General features: G+C 41.8%; 1 protein-coding gene across 1 annotated transcript in view; it reads left to right on the top strand.

The window, feature by feature from the left end:
- Window positions 1–14,824: 14,824 nt before the first annotated feature.
- The window catches only part of AKT3 (v-akt murine thymoma viral oncogene homolog 3), a 363,232-nt gene continuing 363,162 nt past the window's right edge, over window positions 14,825–14,894 (top strand). Inside the window, exon 1 of the mRNA XM_011981158.1 lies at window positions 14,825–14,855. The gene's annotated coding sequence lies outside the window, so the exon portion shown is untranslated. The remainder of the gene's footprint in view (window positions 14,856–14,894) is intronic.

The raw sequence follows: 14,894 nt of genomic DNA, 5'->3' as shown, positions 1-14,894 counted from the left end.
TTGTAGCCCCAGCTACTTGGGAGGCTGAGGCAGGGGAATCCAGGGGAATCACTTGAACCCAGGAGGTGGAGCTTGCAGTGAGCCGAGATCGCGCCACTGCACTCCAGCCTGGCGACAGAGCAAGACTCCATCTCAAAAAACAAAACAAACAAAAAAAAGATGATTGCCAATCTACGTACATGTTTTATATACTTTCTACATACATTTTACATTTCATAATTTTTAAAAAATAATCAATACAGAACTAAAAAGAGTGTCATGTGGGTACATTATTTCACTCATGAGTTCTTTCTCTCATTCAAACACAGTATGTTGCACATTCTAACAAAAGCATATTTTTCTAAGTTATTAACACATGATTATGGAGGCTGAGACACCCCATGATTTACCTTCTGCAAGCTGAAGACCTAGGAATGTCAGCAGGACAGTTGGAAGGCCTGAGAACAGAGAGTCAATGGTGTAGATTAAGCTTGTCCAACCTGCGGCCTGAGGGCGGAATGTGGCCCAGGATGGCTTTGAAAGCATCTGAACACAAATTTGTAAACTTTCTTAAAGCATTATGAGATTTTTGTTTTGTTTTGTTTTAGCTCATCAGCTATCGTTAGTGTTTGTGTATTTTATATGTGTGTGGCCCAAGACAATTTTTCTTCTTCCAATGTGGCCCAGGGAAGTCAGAAGATTGGACACCCCTGTAGATTCTAGTCCTAGTCCGAAGTCCTGGGAACCAGGAGCTCCAAGGGCAGTTCCAGCTCATCAGGCAGAGTGAGAGATTCCTCCCTTCCTCCACTTCTTGTTTCATTCAGGCCTTCTATGGGAGGAACTATGATCAGCCGCACCCAGGGAGGGCAAGTGCTTTACTCAGTCTACTGATTGACATGTTAATCCCTTCCAGAAACCCCTTTACAGACACACCCAGAAAGAATGCTCACTAGATGTTTGGGCATCCTCTTAAACATAATTAGCTGAGGGTGGTGGTGCACACCTGTAGTCCAAGCTACTCAGGAGGCTGAGGTGGGAGGATCACCTGAGCTCAGGAGTTTGAGGTTTCAGTGAGCTATGATCATGCCACGGCACTCCAGCCTGGGCAACAAAGCCAGATGCTGTCTCTAAAAACACTGAAAATTAAAAAAAAAGAAAACTCTTAGCCAGTAGGGCTAAAATATAATCTCTTTTTGGAGTCCAGTTTAACTCTTCTCTTTTTGTCAAAGTTCTGCTGATGCTCTTCTAGTATCTCACACTTTTACTTTTATTGGTCTACGCTTCTCTGCCACTTCCTCATGTTTGGTTCTTTATTATTTGTGAGAAATGTTCCTTGTTTCTGTGACTGCTCAAAGACCACTTCCTTTAAAAATCTTTTTGGAAGGAAAAAATAGCTTCTAACTGGAAAGTTAGGTAATGAAAATGCTTTTCAACTGAATATAAATGTTGTCACCTGGTGCATCATTATCCAGCCTTTCTAGGGTTCCTATTTAATCTTTTCATTTCTACCATGTTGTAGTCTCTACCACAGCACACTTAACTAACAATTTGGGGCTTGTTTTTACATGCATTAGTTAGATATTAAGTATCGGGTGAATTGGAGAAAAGCATCAGGTTAATTATGAAATAAAAGGAGAGAAAATGTAAATGGATCTAAAAAGAATTTTTGAATTTGAATATGTTGTATTGTTGAGATATGCCCTTTAAGTCTGAATTGAAGGATGTGGCAAATAGGGGTGTGTTTTTTTATTTCAAAGTCAGGACATGAATCACGTAATTGGTAAATGGATTTAAAAAGCACTCTGGCATCAGGATTTAGGAAAGGCTTCTGGTGAACATAGAAACGAAGGAAGATCAAGTGAGGGAAAACCCAGTTCCATCTTAAAATCTGATGTTTTGGAAAAGAGCTGGGGGTAGCTGCAGTCACTGGGCAGTCAGGGGTGGGGGTCTGAAGGCGTGATTTGAAAATTTTAAAAGTAATTCTGGAATAAAGTATTTAATGGGAAACAGACTTGCTTCCTGTTGTTTCCCATGGCACAGGGATATTCATTTAAGAATAATTGGCAACAGAATAATTGTTATTTAATTTATAATGATTTTCTTACAGTGACTTGGATTGATCAATAACTTGTATATTTAAAAATTTACCTCTTCCTCTTTCTGAAGTCATGGTATTACGATTTGAAAAGACATTGACTGAATTTGGGACGGTCCTCAAACACAACTAGATTCAAAAGCTGAATAGATGGGTTGACAAATGAGGACACTGTTACCAGTTTAATCCCCATATGGGCCAATTAGTTTCACATAGAGAAGAACTCTGTTCCAAATCCACAGATTGCACCATTAACCCCAGTCAGTCGTCTCCAAATTGAGTGTCATTGATCACAAGAGGCCCAGGTATGAGTGTCGATAGCTCAGCACAAACCCATCATCACCTCTGAGAGCAGAGCCCTCCTGTTCTCTGACACATCCTTCATCCCAGACACGCCAGAGAATGTCACAGTAGGATGGAGAAGTTGAAGGCCCCTCTGTGCCTCCACTTCCGGCACCCCACAATGTTATTAAAAAGGTGAAAAACTGTAGTTACGTAGCTTCCATTTTTGTATGAAATCTACATGCTTTAGAGGAAATTGATAATAGCATTATTGATAAGCAATATGACTGACAAGCAACAAATGATTTATGAATTCATTTTATTAACACTTCAGGGTACCTCAGAAATTCTACCATTGCCTCAAACAGATGAGAAAAGCCAAACACATGTTTTATAGCTCTTAGAACCTTATTACTTCTGGCTAGTTTGTAGAGTAATAAAATTTAATGTCAGGAGTAGAATTATATTAAATGTGAAATCTGTAAAAGACGACACCTAAAGTACTCGACTGGTCTAAAATGTAAATTTTTCTTAATCTTGTTTATTCTCAAAACAAACCAAATCATACCTAACTTCTTGCTACAGAAAAATTTCAGAGCCATCCTTAACTTGGGACTCAGCCTGCAAAATCATCTCAAGGAGTAATTTGGGGTAAAATGAGGTCAGATTAAGGTAATTTAAAAATAGACATTAATAACAATAGTGCCATCCCTACCATCACGTCTACAAACCTATAATAGATGTTGTGATATGTGGATTCATTTAGCATACTTATCTTTTGGTAATAAAATGTTATTAACTTCATGATAAAACTGATTTTAGCAAAAAGCCGATGCAGTCTTTCTGTGTAACAGAGCCAAGACGCTTGGTTTTTTTATGAATCTCTTGAACAAAGCCAAACATTTGGAGAATAAAGGAACAATGATTTAAATCCAATGACTGGGGGTCTGGGTAGATTTGCGATCCACTCCTTCTCAGGCAGGAATTACCTGCATGCAGGAATTACCTGCTTACAGGACTAGAGTCCATGGATATTTTCTAAATGTTGAAACGACTGTATTTTTCTTTATCTTCTGTCTGTATGATGTTTCTTTTTTGCATTCCTTGTCACTCTTATTTCTTATCCTAAAGAGACACCCAAATACTAAACAGTGTTTTCCCTCCCTTCCAAAAGTACTATAGTAAAGGTTTCAGAGAATTAAATAGCTAACCCTTTCTCCCCCTTGTAAATGTGGATCCCAACTGAGAAATACAATACAAAAAAAAAAAATGGACACTGGCAAAGAAAATAGCAGCTTGACATTCGTAAAAACTGGATGGGAGGATGTGTATTAGGCCTACAGACAAATGGGCTTGCAAACACTTTCCCCTAGAACCAGAACAGTACATACCACACCCACAGGACAGGCCTCTTTTGGTAGGAGGGAGCATTTGGGCCAACCTGTCTTCCAAATAGGGGGCCCTAGAATGGGCTCAGTGCCCAGTACTTTCCCCCGGACTCCTCCATCAGGTAAGTCTCTGGTGAGGCGGGAGTCAGGGATGACACGGGCCAGGAATGTAACTTTCATCCACGTGGAAACAAGAGGGCAGAAGGAAAGGAGGTTGTCCCACTGCACAGCTGTCTGTTCTTTAAACTTGGATTTTCCCAAGGCATGCTGGAGTTCCTTCCCACAGTACTGACTGTGATTCTGAGGGGCCGGTGCTGTCATAAGGTTGATGTGTTTTCTCCAGTTGGATTCCCAGTGAGACAGACTGTGAGATGGAGACAGTGCTGCAGGAAGTTTGTGGGGTGTGCTGTCACAATCAGTGCCTGTCAGGGGGTGAAGAAGGCAGGCTGGGCAGGGGGAAAGTGCTGTGCAGTCACAACAAAGACCCCAGCTGATCTCCTGGTCGGGGCTGGGGGGATGGGAGAGCGATGCCCAGTATGCCCATCTATACAGGCCAGCAGACTCCTCCTGAACTGAGGCAAGGGGGCTGGACTTTCCACCTTCAGACTCTACGGTCACTGAGAAGGGGGTGTACTTTGTGGCAGAGTGGTTCTCTCAGTAGATGGCAATTCCTAGAAAAGGGACTTAAGTGTCAGTGGCCAACAGTTCCAGCAGCTGGTGAAGTGGCTGCTTCCATCTTAAAAGGAGGGGGCTGTGGATCCTGGTAGTGACTGCGGCATCCACTACTTCATTGAAGGAAGCCGAACACAAGACATATACCACCTAACGCTTAAGGAACTCAACTGTGTTATGGTTCTGTCTTCATCCTACGTTATTTCCAACAGGCATCCAACAAGCATTGCCACGTGGTACTTCCTCCTCCACGCCATGAAGCATGAAACCTATTACATTTCTCCCAGCTCTCTACAGAACTCTATCTATGCACATCCTTTTCGCATTCACTCTTGTCTTCCAGAGGTGTACACCTTCCCTTCAAGGTGTATCCCTTTCTGTTGATTTTCCTCCCATATCCCTCAGAATCATTCCTTAGTACGTGATCCATTTTTTCCTTAATTTTCAAGCTCTCCCTCTCAACTAGTTATTTCCTTGCCCCCATTTACATTATCTAGTTTCTCTCATTCTTTTTTAAAATTTGTTTATAATTTTTTTTAAAGAGATGGGGTCTCACTGTGTTGACCAGGTTGGCCTCAAACTTATGGTCTCAAAGGATCCTCTCACCTCAGCCTCCCAAGTAGCTGGAACACCATGCCTGGCTCTTCATTCTTAATTTTTTTAAAAAAGAAGTTTCATCACCTTGGATCCCCTCCTGGCTATCATTCATTTCCCAAATTCAGGTGTGTAGGAAATGTAACATTATTTCTAGAACTCAACTCTATTTCTATTTTGAGCCTCCGTTTTGCTGCGTGGATGGAAAGTTCCTATCAGCCTGGGATTGTGATGGTGCTCTGGAGGGAAGGCAGTGGGGAGAGTGACTTGCATGCGAGCAATTCATCTGGACAGAGAAGGGCTACCTGTCTTGGTTGTCCGTTCATACTGTTGTCCTCTGAGATATTGGTCATCTTGACTGTCCCTTGATTGTCGGTCCTCAGAGTTACTTCTGATATGTTCCTCTGTCCCCTCATTTCCATTTGCTGGTGTGCTGGAACCATGATGCTGATCCTGCACCATTGTAGGGCATGGAATCTCAGAAATTGTCCTAAAGCCTGTGCAAACTCAGAAATCCTGATCACACAGGGATTACTGTGTTGCTGCCCAGGTTACACCAGGCTCCAGGATGCCCTGAGGGGCATGACTGCCTTCATTCACCATCAGGACATGTCTACGTCTGGTCCTTCCTTCCATCCAGGCTCCCTTAAGGAAAGGAAGCACAACTTTCCTCTTCTTTGGGAATCCTGAAGCCTGTCAGGTTGTTGACTCATCCTCTTTCTTGTGCTGTCCCCATGGGGCAGGTAATAGAACCAACCCTTCCCCAGAGACCCACCCATCTACTCCTGTCCTCTCTTCCTCTTGCTAGACTGACATTCTTTCTAGTGGTGGTGGTGGTGATGTGCATGAAACCTTGTTCTTACAGCATCACATCTTCTCCCTCATCCACTGTTTTAAGTCCCAGAGTCATTTCTATTTCCCACTGAGGGCTAGGCTTCTGAAACTAAAAAGCCAGAAAAGGTCCTTTCCTCATCTCTCTGCTCTGTCATCTGCTTCCTGAGGCAAGGATGTTCTAGTTCACTCAACAGCCAGTAAGGCCCATGGGGAGTCAGAAACTAGGGAACAACAGTTAATATCCCGGACTACTATAACGTGCAGCTACATGTAAGCAAAGTGCAGGCACAGAACTTGGCTTCCAGTAGGTTTCCCTAAATAATCAGTTTCTCCCCTCATCTCTCCTTGTTTCCCTCTTCCTCAGTTTGCCACTTTCTGTTCAACGAAGCTTTCGATCCCATTACACCACGAAATTACTTCAACCAAGGTAAGCGATGACTTCCCAATTGTAAAATTCTGTAGGCGCTTATCAGAGTTGATCTTTTATTTTACCTCTGTGCAACATTCCCACTGCTTTCTTGACATTCTGTCTCACCTTGGGTTTCATAACTCATTTTATTCCCCTTCCTACCTATTTGACTTGTTTTCCTCCATCTCCTTTTGCCCTCCAGTGTTAGTGCTTCCTAAGGTTTGGCTCTTATATCACATTGCTGCTCAGAGCCACTTACCCCATGCTCTGATGCAAGCCTACATCCAGATCAGGTCTTTTAGTCAGACCCCTCCATTTCCATATTAAAAAATGAACCTGATATTAAATCAATAGAGTGCCCAGTGGAGCACTTGGCACAAAGTAAGAACTCAACCGTGTTAGCTATTGTGTGGATTGCTCTATCTACCTGGAAGTCTCACAGGTGCATTTGCATTTTAACATGTCCAAAACGACTCATCTTCTTTTCTCTTTATAACCCGGCCTCTTGCCAGCCTTATTCTCCAAAATTAGCAACAATAACCATAGCATGTGCACGTTCATTGATACACACATAGTCCATTCCTCCTCCCAGTGCCAGGGAGGGGAGAATTCTGGGCATCATCCTTCACTCCTTCTTCTATTTGCCACCCTTCTGCCCACTATCTAATTGCTCACTCCTGTTGATTCTATATCATAAGTTATTCGAGAGTCTTCCTTCTCCCTTTCCACTGCTCCTGTATTCATATAGACAGCTCAACATGGACTTGAATTATCATATCACTCATGTCACTGAGACCTTCCCTACACCCATTTCATTTTCTTGGAGTCCCCAGTGTGACTCTCTTGTGCTTTTTGGGGTGCTCTTTTCACTGCACGAATGTCCTCCTCCCTCCACCTGATCGACTTCAGACCTCATTTTAATGCTTAGCTAAAATATCAATAACCTGTCTTTAGGTTGACCTGACTTACTCTCTCTCATTTCACTATTAGTTGCTCCCAATGGTGTGTTCTCATATCCCTTTATACATATTTCTCTCATAGCACTTATTTGTTTTATAGCCACTCATTCATGTTGGTCTCCCTGATAGCTGGAGCTTCTTGGAAGGAGACTCTATGCTGAACTTAAATCTATCTCTAGACCTTCATCTATAGAGAGAGTCGAGAAACGTTTATGGAATTAAGTTGAAGTGAATGCCAAAATAAGAACTGTACGATCTAAGGCTTAAAGCATTTTATCAGGGAAGACAATGGGACTAGGTAAATACGCAGATAAGTTTTATGATACCCTGAGTGGAGATTTAAGAAAAAGAGGGTTATCATAACCATCATCAAGGAGAGAGTACATAAAGAGTAATGAAAGTTGGAGATTGTCTTTTTCCTCACTCTTCACAAATTTTCCCTTATGGATTCTATGAAGAAACTTCTGCTCATAAATATGATTTCTAGATGTCACATAACTCAAAGACTTTCTCAGATATTTGGAAGAAGAAGACAGCTATAAGGAAGTAACTTTTCAAAGATGAGGGGTGGAAAGAGACAAGGTAGGCAAGCATGACATGCGTATTTAGTAAATTGTTATTCTCTGAACATTGTATACTCAAGGATCCCAACAGCACTTTGAATGAAGAAAGAAAAAGTTAAGGAGTTTAAAGTAGGCCCCAAAGTCCAATATTTTCTCAATTTTTAATACCTTGATAAAGAACAAAGGAAAGCACACCTCTCTTTGGTAATCATAGACATTAAAGGGAAATCAAGGCAGTCTTACATTATTTTTTAAAAATCTGGCCAGGTGTGATGGCTCGTGCCTGTAATCCCAGCACTTTGGGAGGCCAAGGTGGGCGGATCACCTGAGGTCAGGAGTTCGAGACCACCCTGGCCAACATGGCAAAACCTCGCCTCTACTAGAGATTAAAAAAAAAAAAAATTAGCCAGGCATGGTGGCACACACCTGTAGTCCCAGCTACTCAGGAGGCTGAGGCAGGCAAATCACTTGAACCTGGGAGGCGGAGGGTGCAGTGAGCCAAGAACGTGCCACTCCACTCCAGCCTGGGCAATAGAGCAAGACTCCATCTCAAAAAAAAAAGTATGTAAAAATCCATCATTTATGATTCATACCTGTATCTAGAGGTTTTCATAGCTCAGCATGACCTTTGTGCAAGTGACTGACTCTCATACAAATTGCACATTCATCCTTTCATTCTTGATTTTGTGGCATCTATACCACAGCATCTTCTGAGATAAAATTTCAAAGTGTCCAACTTTAAATTGCTTAATAAAAAATTTGAGAAATTACCTAAGGGCAAGAGTCTCTAAAAATATTTAATAGTAATGTAGGTAATAATGTATGAAAAAGGCAATTTGTTGGAACATATTTATCAACCAGAAATACAAACATGTAGAGAAGATACTATTTTAATTAATTTTGTGCCTTGAACACCTGTTAAATATCTTATTCTGTAACAGCTGATAATTTTTTCTTTTTTTTTGAGATGGAGTCTCACTCTGTTGCCCAGGCTGGAGTGCAGTGGCCCGATCTCGGCTCACTGCCAGTTCCGCCTCCCAGGTTCCCGCCATTCTCCTGCCTCAGCCTCCCGAGTAGCTGGGACTACAGGCGCCCACCACCACGCCCAGCTAATTTTTTGTCTAATTTTTAGTAGAGATGGGGTTTCACCGTGTTAGCCAGGATGGTCTCGAACTCCTGACCTTGTGATCCGCCCGCCTCAGCCTCCCAAAGTGCTGGGATTACAGGCGTGAGCCACTGCGCCCGGCCAACAGCTGATAATTTTTTAATACATATGAGCACACATCTAAATAAGCATCAGAGAAAATAGTTATAGCACAGAGAATTTTTTTTTTTTTTTTTTTTTTTTTGAGATAGAGACGCTCTCTGTCACCCAGGCTGCGGTGCAGTGGTGCAATCATAGCTCACTGCAGCCTCAACCACCCAGGCTCAAGTTATCCTCTCACCTCAACCCCTTCAACCACCAATAGCTGGGACTATAGGTGTGAACCACCATGCCTGGCTAATTAAAAAAAAATAACTTTAGCAGAGACAAGGTCTTGCTATGTTGCCCAGGCTAGTCTCGAACTGAGCTCAAGTGATTCTCCCGCCTTGGCCTCCCAAGATGCTGGGATTACTGCATTTTGAGCCACTGCACCCGGCAGAGAATATGCTTTTTAATAGGAATTTTAAATTGAAGTTTCACCTGAGATCTCAAGATACAAAAGTACGAAATTTCAAGCTTGGTCACTATTATGAAGGAAAGAATTCAAAATCGAATCTATGACTCACACACTCTCATCCACTTAAAACATATAAAATAGTTGAGAAAATTCGAGATAGAAGAGGTTTGTGAAGGGGAGACTTGCGCTCATCACCTTCTGTGCAGAGGATGGAGGATGCTTCTTCGGCTTAGGCCGGGGGCTTCCATGAGTTTCCATGGATTGTGTGGAGAGCTTGGAATGTGTTTCCTGCAGTGGGGGCTGGACACAGAGCAGGGGCATTTTGTGGACCGGGATCTGACTCCCATTCAGAAAATTGGGAAACAGCCTGCCCAACTGCTTGGAAGAGAATCGCCTGCTAGGCAAAGGATGTTTCAATGGTTTCTGTGGCCCAGACAGAGTCCTATGGGAGGCACAGAACTTGCCTGGAGCCATCTGGAGTTGCGCCTATGAGACTTTCTCCCAGAGGGGTGAGAAGACTCCAATAGGACTGAATAAACCAAAGCTGAGGGGACATCAGGAGCGCTGGCTGAAGGTAAGGGTGCATTACCCACATCTGGGCTGCAGTTAGAGTAGCCCAGAAGCAACTCTCCGAAAAGCCCCTGGACAGCTAGCGTTAAGCACATGCCAGTAGCCTCATGGGTGTGCTACCTGTACGGAATACAGGCTTGTGTACTTGACTTAACACTCTGCTCTCAAAGTTTTAAAATTCTTAACTCTTCTCCAGCAAGGGGCCCAGCATTTTCATTATGCACTGGGCCTTGCAAATCATGTAGCTGGTTCTGTGTGCTAGGCTGAGAGAGAGCAAAGCTGGCTGACAACGGTACCAGCTGGGTAAGAACTGTTTTGTCCTTCACCCAGAGACTGACTTGTGGAGTGGAAGGGGAAAATAAGATAGGGAAATAGAGAAGCTGAGCCTGCCTGCTTTCCCCACTACAAAGTTTGAATTCTAAACCAAATTTGGAGCTTTGATTCAAATCCAATTACTGAATCGAGATAGTGTTTGCAATTGAAAATGGTCATAGTTCTGTCTAGTCAACAGAAAAATTCTGAGACTGATTTTCTCCTACTATAAAAAGCCAGTATTATTTAATGAAATAGCACAGAATCAACAATTAAAGGACTTCATGGAGGGTTAAAATAGTGAGATGTAGATTTGAAACTTTTCAGTCAATTGTGAAAGTACTTTCATTAGCAGAAGAAACTGTGTTTTAAAATGGATGGGGAAACCTTCTGGAACAGGACAGTATTGACATGAGATAACCAAGGAAGAAGTTGAGGTAATTATCCAGGTGAAGGTTGGAAATTCACTGTTGTTATTTCACTGCTAGCTGTTGCATTGGAAAGTCCAATCCCCATAGAGCTGATTCAGAAACAACTAGAAATGCACACCACCTCAGGAAGTTAGAATTACATACTAAAATGAGGCTGTAGTATTAGAACATGTATTAATTTATCGCATACCACAATTCTCCTGCACAGCCAGGAATAATAATTGTGTATGCTTGTTGCTTTGGAATTAGAACATGAATTCTAGCTCGATGCTCCACAAGCAGTTATTTATTCGTGGTCAGTAACTTTCTGTGACCCAAGAGTCCTGAAATATTAAATGTAATGTCCAGAGATTGCTTTAGTTGCTAACAGATTTAGCTGTCTGACAGCGAGAATATGAATGAAAAAAATTCATTCATACTCTAATAACATAGCAGAAAAATAAAACCCGAGGACAAAATAAGAAGGAGGTTTCCACAGGGCTTTAAGTATCCCACAGCACCAGATTAGTGATATATCTGGCCCTCGGCTATGCTCACATGTTCTTGTACAGGCACCTGGCCTGTGCCTTAAGAAAGACATCAGGACTTTGGCAGGCTGAGGCAGGCAGATCACAAGGTCGGGAGATCAAGACCATCCTGGCCAACATGGTGAAACCCCATCTCTATTGAAAATACAAAAAGGAGCTAGGCATGGTGGCGCATGCCTGTAATCCCAGCTACTCAGGAGGCTGAGGCAGGAGAATCAATTGAACCCAGGAGGTGCAGGTTGCAGTGAGCCGAGATCATGCCACTGCACTCTAGCCTGGTGACAGAGCAAGACTCTGTCTCAAAAAAAACAAAAACAAAAACAAAAACAAAAAACAAATTAAGAAAGAAAGAAAGAAAGAAACAAACAAACATCAATCAGGGAAAGGGAGAAAAAGACAATTAGTACTGATAACTATTGTAATGACCTGTATGCCTTAGTCAGTTCGGGATGCTATAAGAAAAATATAACAGATTGGGAGGCTTAACCAACAGAAATTTTAGCTATAGTCTTTTAGAAATTGTTCTATTAATCATTTAGGATATATTCACTAATTACAGCTGTAGACTTAACGTGGTTATTTCAGAACCACTGTGGCAGAGTGCCAATATAGATTTTTGTATTTGGTTTGTAGCAGTTATTGTTAGATTAACATATTCACATTTATGGTAAAGGAATCTTAGCTTGCTGACCACTCACTGTGTTTTAGATGCTAATATTTCATAAAATGTAATTCACATAAGTTGTTGAAGTAGTTGTAACTGCCATTTCACAAATAAGGAAATTAAGGCTTAGAAAAATTAAGCAACTTGCCTGAGATGAGACAAACTATGCAGAGAGAGGATTTGAACTCTGGTCTGCAAGTCTCCAAAGCACTTCTATGTTCTTTCCAATAAATCACTTTACATCCCAAGAGGAAAATACTATATACACTGTACATAGTACACAGATTTATTAGAGCCTTCATTAGAACATTAGAACATGTATTTCTTCCACAAACACGTATTCTGTGCCTGCTTTGTTCCATGCCCTCTCCTAGGACAACACACCCTTTCTACCAAGACAGAAGAGCAGTAACTTAATTTTCGTTATGTGATGCCCTGGTCTGAATTTTTGTGTTTCCCCAAATTCATAGATTGAACTCCTGACTTCCAAAGTGTATTAGTAGATGGGGCCTTCGGGAGGTGATTAAGTCATGAGGGTTTGAGCCCTCAAGAATGGGATTACTGCCCTTATAAAAGAGGCTCAAGATGTCTGGGAACATTAACTCATGCCTGTAGGTCTCAGCTATTCAAGAGGCTGAGGCAGGAGGGTTGCCTGAGTCTAGGAGTTCCAGCCTACAGTGAGCTATGATCATGCCACTGCACTCCATCCTGGGTGACAGAATGAGACTCTTTCTCCAAAAAAAAAAAAAAAAAAAAAAAGAAAAGAAAAGAAAAAGAGGTTCAAGAGAGTTCCCTCACTCTTTCTAAAATGTGAGGACACAGCAAGAAGTCACCAGCTACAAACCAGGAAACGGAACCCTCTTTACACACAAATCTGCTGGTGCCTTGATCTTGGACTTCCCAGCCTCCAGGACTGTGAGAAAAACATTTCTGTTCTTTATATGCTACCTAGTTGATGGTATTTTGTTATAGCAGCCTGAATGGACTAAGACATTAGATGCTCTGAAATTCTAAATATCCTTCCAGTTTTAGTTACTCCCAAGAAATGGGGGAAGTACCAAGAAACAGCTCAGTATCAAACTTGGTCATTGGTAGTAAAGAAGAATGAACATTTTTCTTAAAATGCATAAATAACTACTATTGAGAAATGTTAATCTTAAGAATATTTGGTGTAATAAAGAATGAAGGCGTTCTTTGCAAAATTTAGGAGGGACATTCCCAGGGATGAATATGCTGGCTGCATTCCATATTATTGGATGTGATGACAAAATAGGGAAGAAATCTAGCACACACTCTGTATGGAGTACCGACACACCATAATCGGCAGATTCTGCCAAATTCATATCGGCATAGTCTAACAGAAAGAACAATGTTATTTAAATAATAGTCCTAAATAATAGTAATTCGATAATAAGATCAAACATGCTTTTATTTTGGAAACTTATGAAACTACTATAGTCCACAAGCAAAAATAAAGCAGAAATAAAAACTTATAATTCTTCAAATTCATGAAGCCGAGAGTATACAATCCATTCTCATATACTGAATTTTAGGGTTTAATCCATCTAAGATTTAATGCAATCTGACCAGACTGGGAGAAATATTTTGAGGTAGTATGGCTCATACGACACATTCAGTTCTTGTAAATATATTGACGCTAAATTTGGGAACAAAAGAACATCTCGCTGATAAGAGGTATCTAGTAATTCAGTAATTCTGGATACCCCGACTCTCAAAAGTTAAGTATTTAAAGTTTCAGACACTCTTTTTAGTGCTGGTGTCATAAGGGACTACTTTCTTAAAAATAAAAAGCAAGTTGGGGTACTATGGAATAAAAATATGACCTATTTTTGTGTTTTACAGCAAGAAACCTGTAACCCAGTAATTTTACCAATAGTGACTGTGAGAAGTCTGATAATTATGGAAACACTATGTATATTTTATAGATAAAACGAAAATAGGATGAAGTCTGTTTATTCATCAGCTCATAGCATGCTGGGAAATGCGGGAAAAGGGGAAAGGCACGGTGGAGGACTTTCTCAGACGGACTGTGTTATCTCAAAACGGCAAATTTTGCTCCAGGGTGGTCAGGGAAACAAGCTTCCCTTACAAACGGATAAAACTGATTTTTTTTTAAAACCCTTTTATTTGGTTTCCTACTCCTGTCCACAATCCCAACAGATGCACAGTTCATAAAAGATGGGAACCTCGAAGTATAAATATTAATACCACACAGTACATAAATACCGGGGGGCTATAGTATAAACAAATGACTACCATCAGAAAGTTGTCATGACATAGAAAACAGAATGAAGTGCATGTCAGGAGGAGGAACTCTTCTGCAGAAAGAAGCCACAGATATTAACAAAAATGTTGCAATGGGGGAAAATAACAGGTACATCAACAAGGCTAGAGCCACGTGGCGCGATAATAGGGATGCTGACCAGGTGTTTCCAGAAGCGACAAAACTTGTAAACTTTTGTAACTTTCTGAAGTGCGCTGCATGGTAAAATATGGTCATTCTGCAAAAAAGTGTCCCCAATGCAGTCTCAGAAGTCACTGACTTCAAAATAAAGAAACAGCCTCTTCGTACTGAATGTAGTACCTCGTGGCTTTCCCAAAGTCGTTGAAAACGAATATCCCTAAAAAGGGTGTGATTTTAAGAGTGAATTACCATCCGCCCGCTATCTGTGTACCGAGTGTGGACGAATGCTTGCAGCGAGCGGGGCGGAAGGCTGTTCGGAGAGGTGTTCTTGGTCTGCAGTGGTCTCCTGGGATAGTCAGGAATGGCTCGTGCTACGAACTGACCCGGGGTCCCTCTTCCCCGAGGTGCAGTGGGTGGGGTCGGCGCCTGGACCGCTCCGCGCTCTACGGTTCCTTCCTCATTGGGCACCGCCCACCTCGTGGGCTTCCAGGTGCGAGCCCTAGCGCCGGGCCCATCTCCCCGAGGGGCC

Source organism: Mandrillus leucophaeus, unplaced genomic scaffold, assembly GCF_000951045.1.
Source record: "Mandrillus leucophaeus isolate KB7577 unplaced genomic scaffold, Mleu.le_1.0 Scaffold220, whole genome shotgun sequence".
In the NCBI taxonomy this organism is placed as follows: domain Eukaryota; kingdom Metazoa; phylum Chordata; class Mammalia; order Primates; family Cercopithecidae; genus Mandrillus; species Mandrillus leucophaeus.
This window is presented reverse-complemented; position numbering and strand designations above follow the sequence as displayed.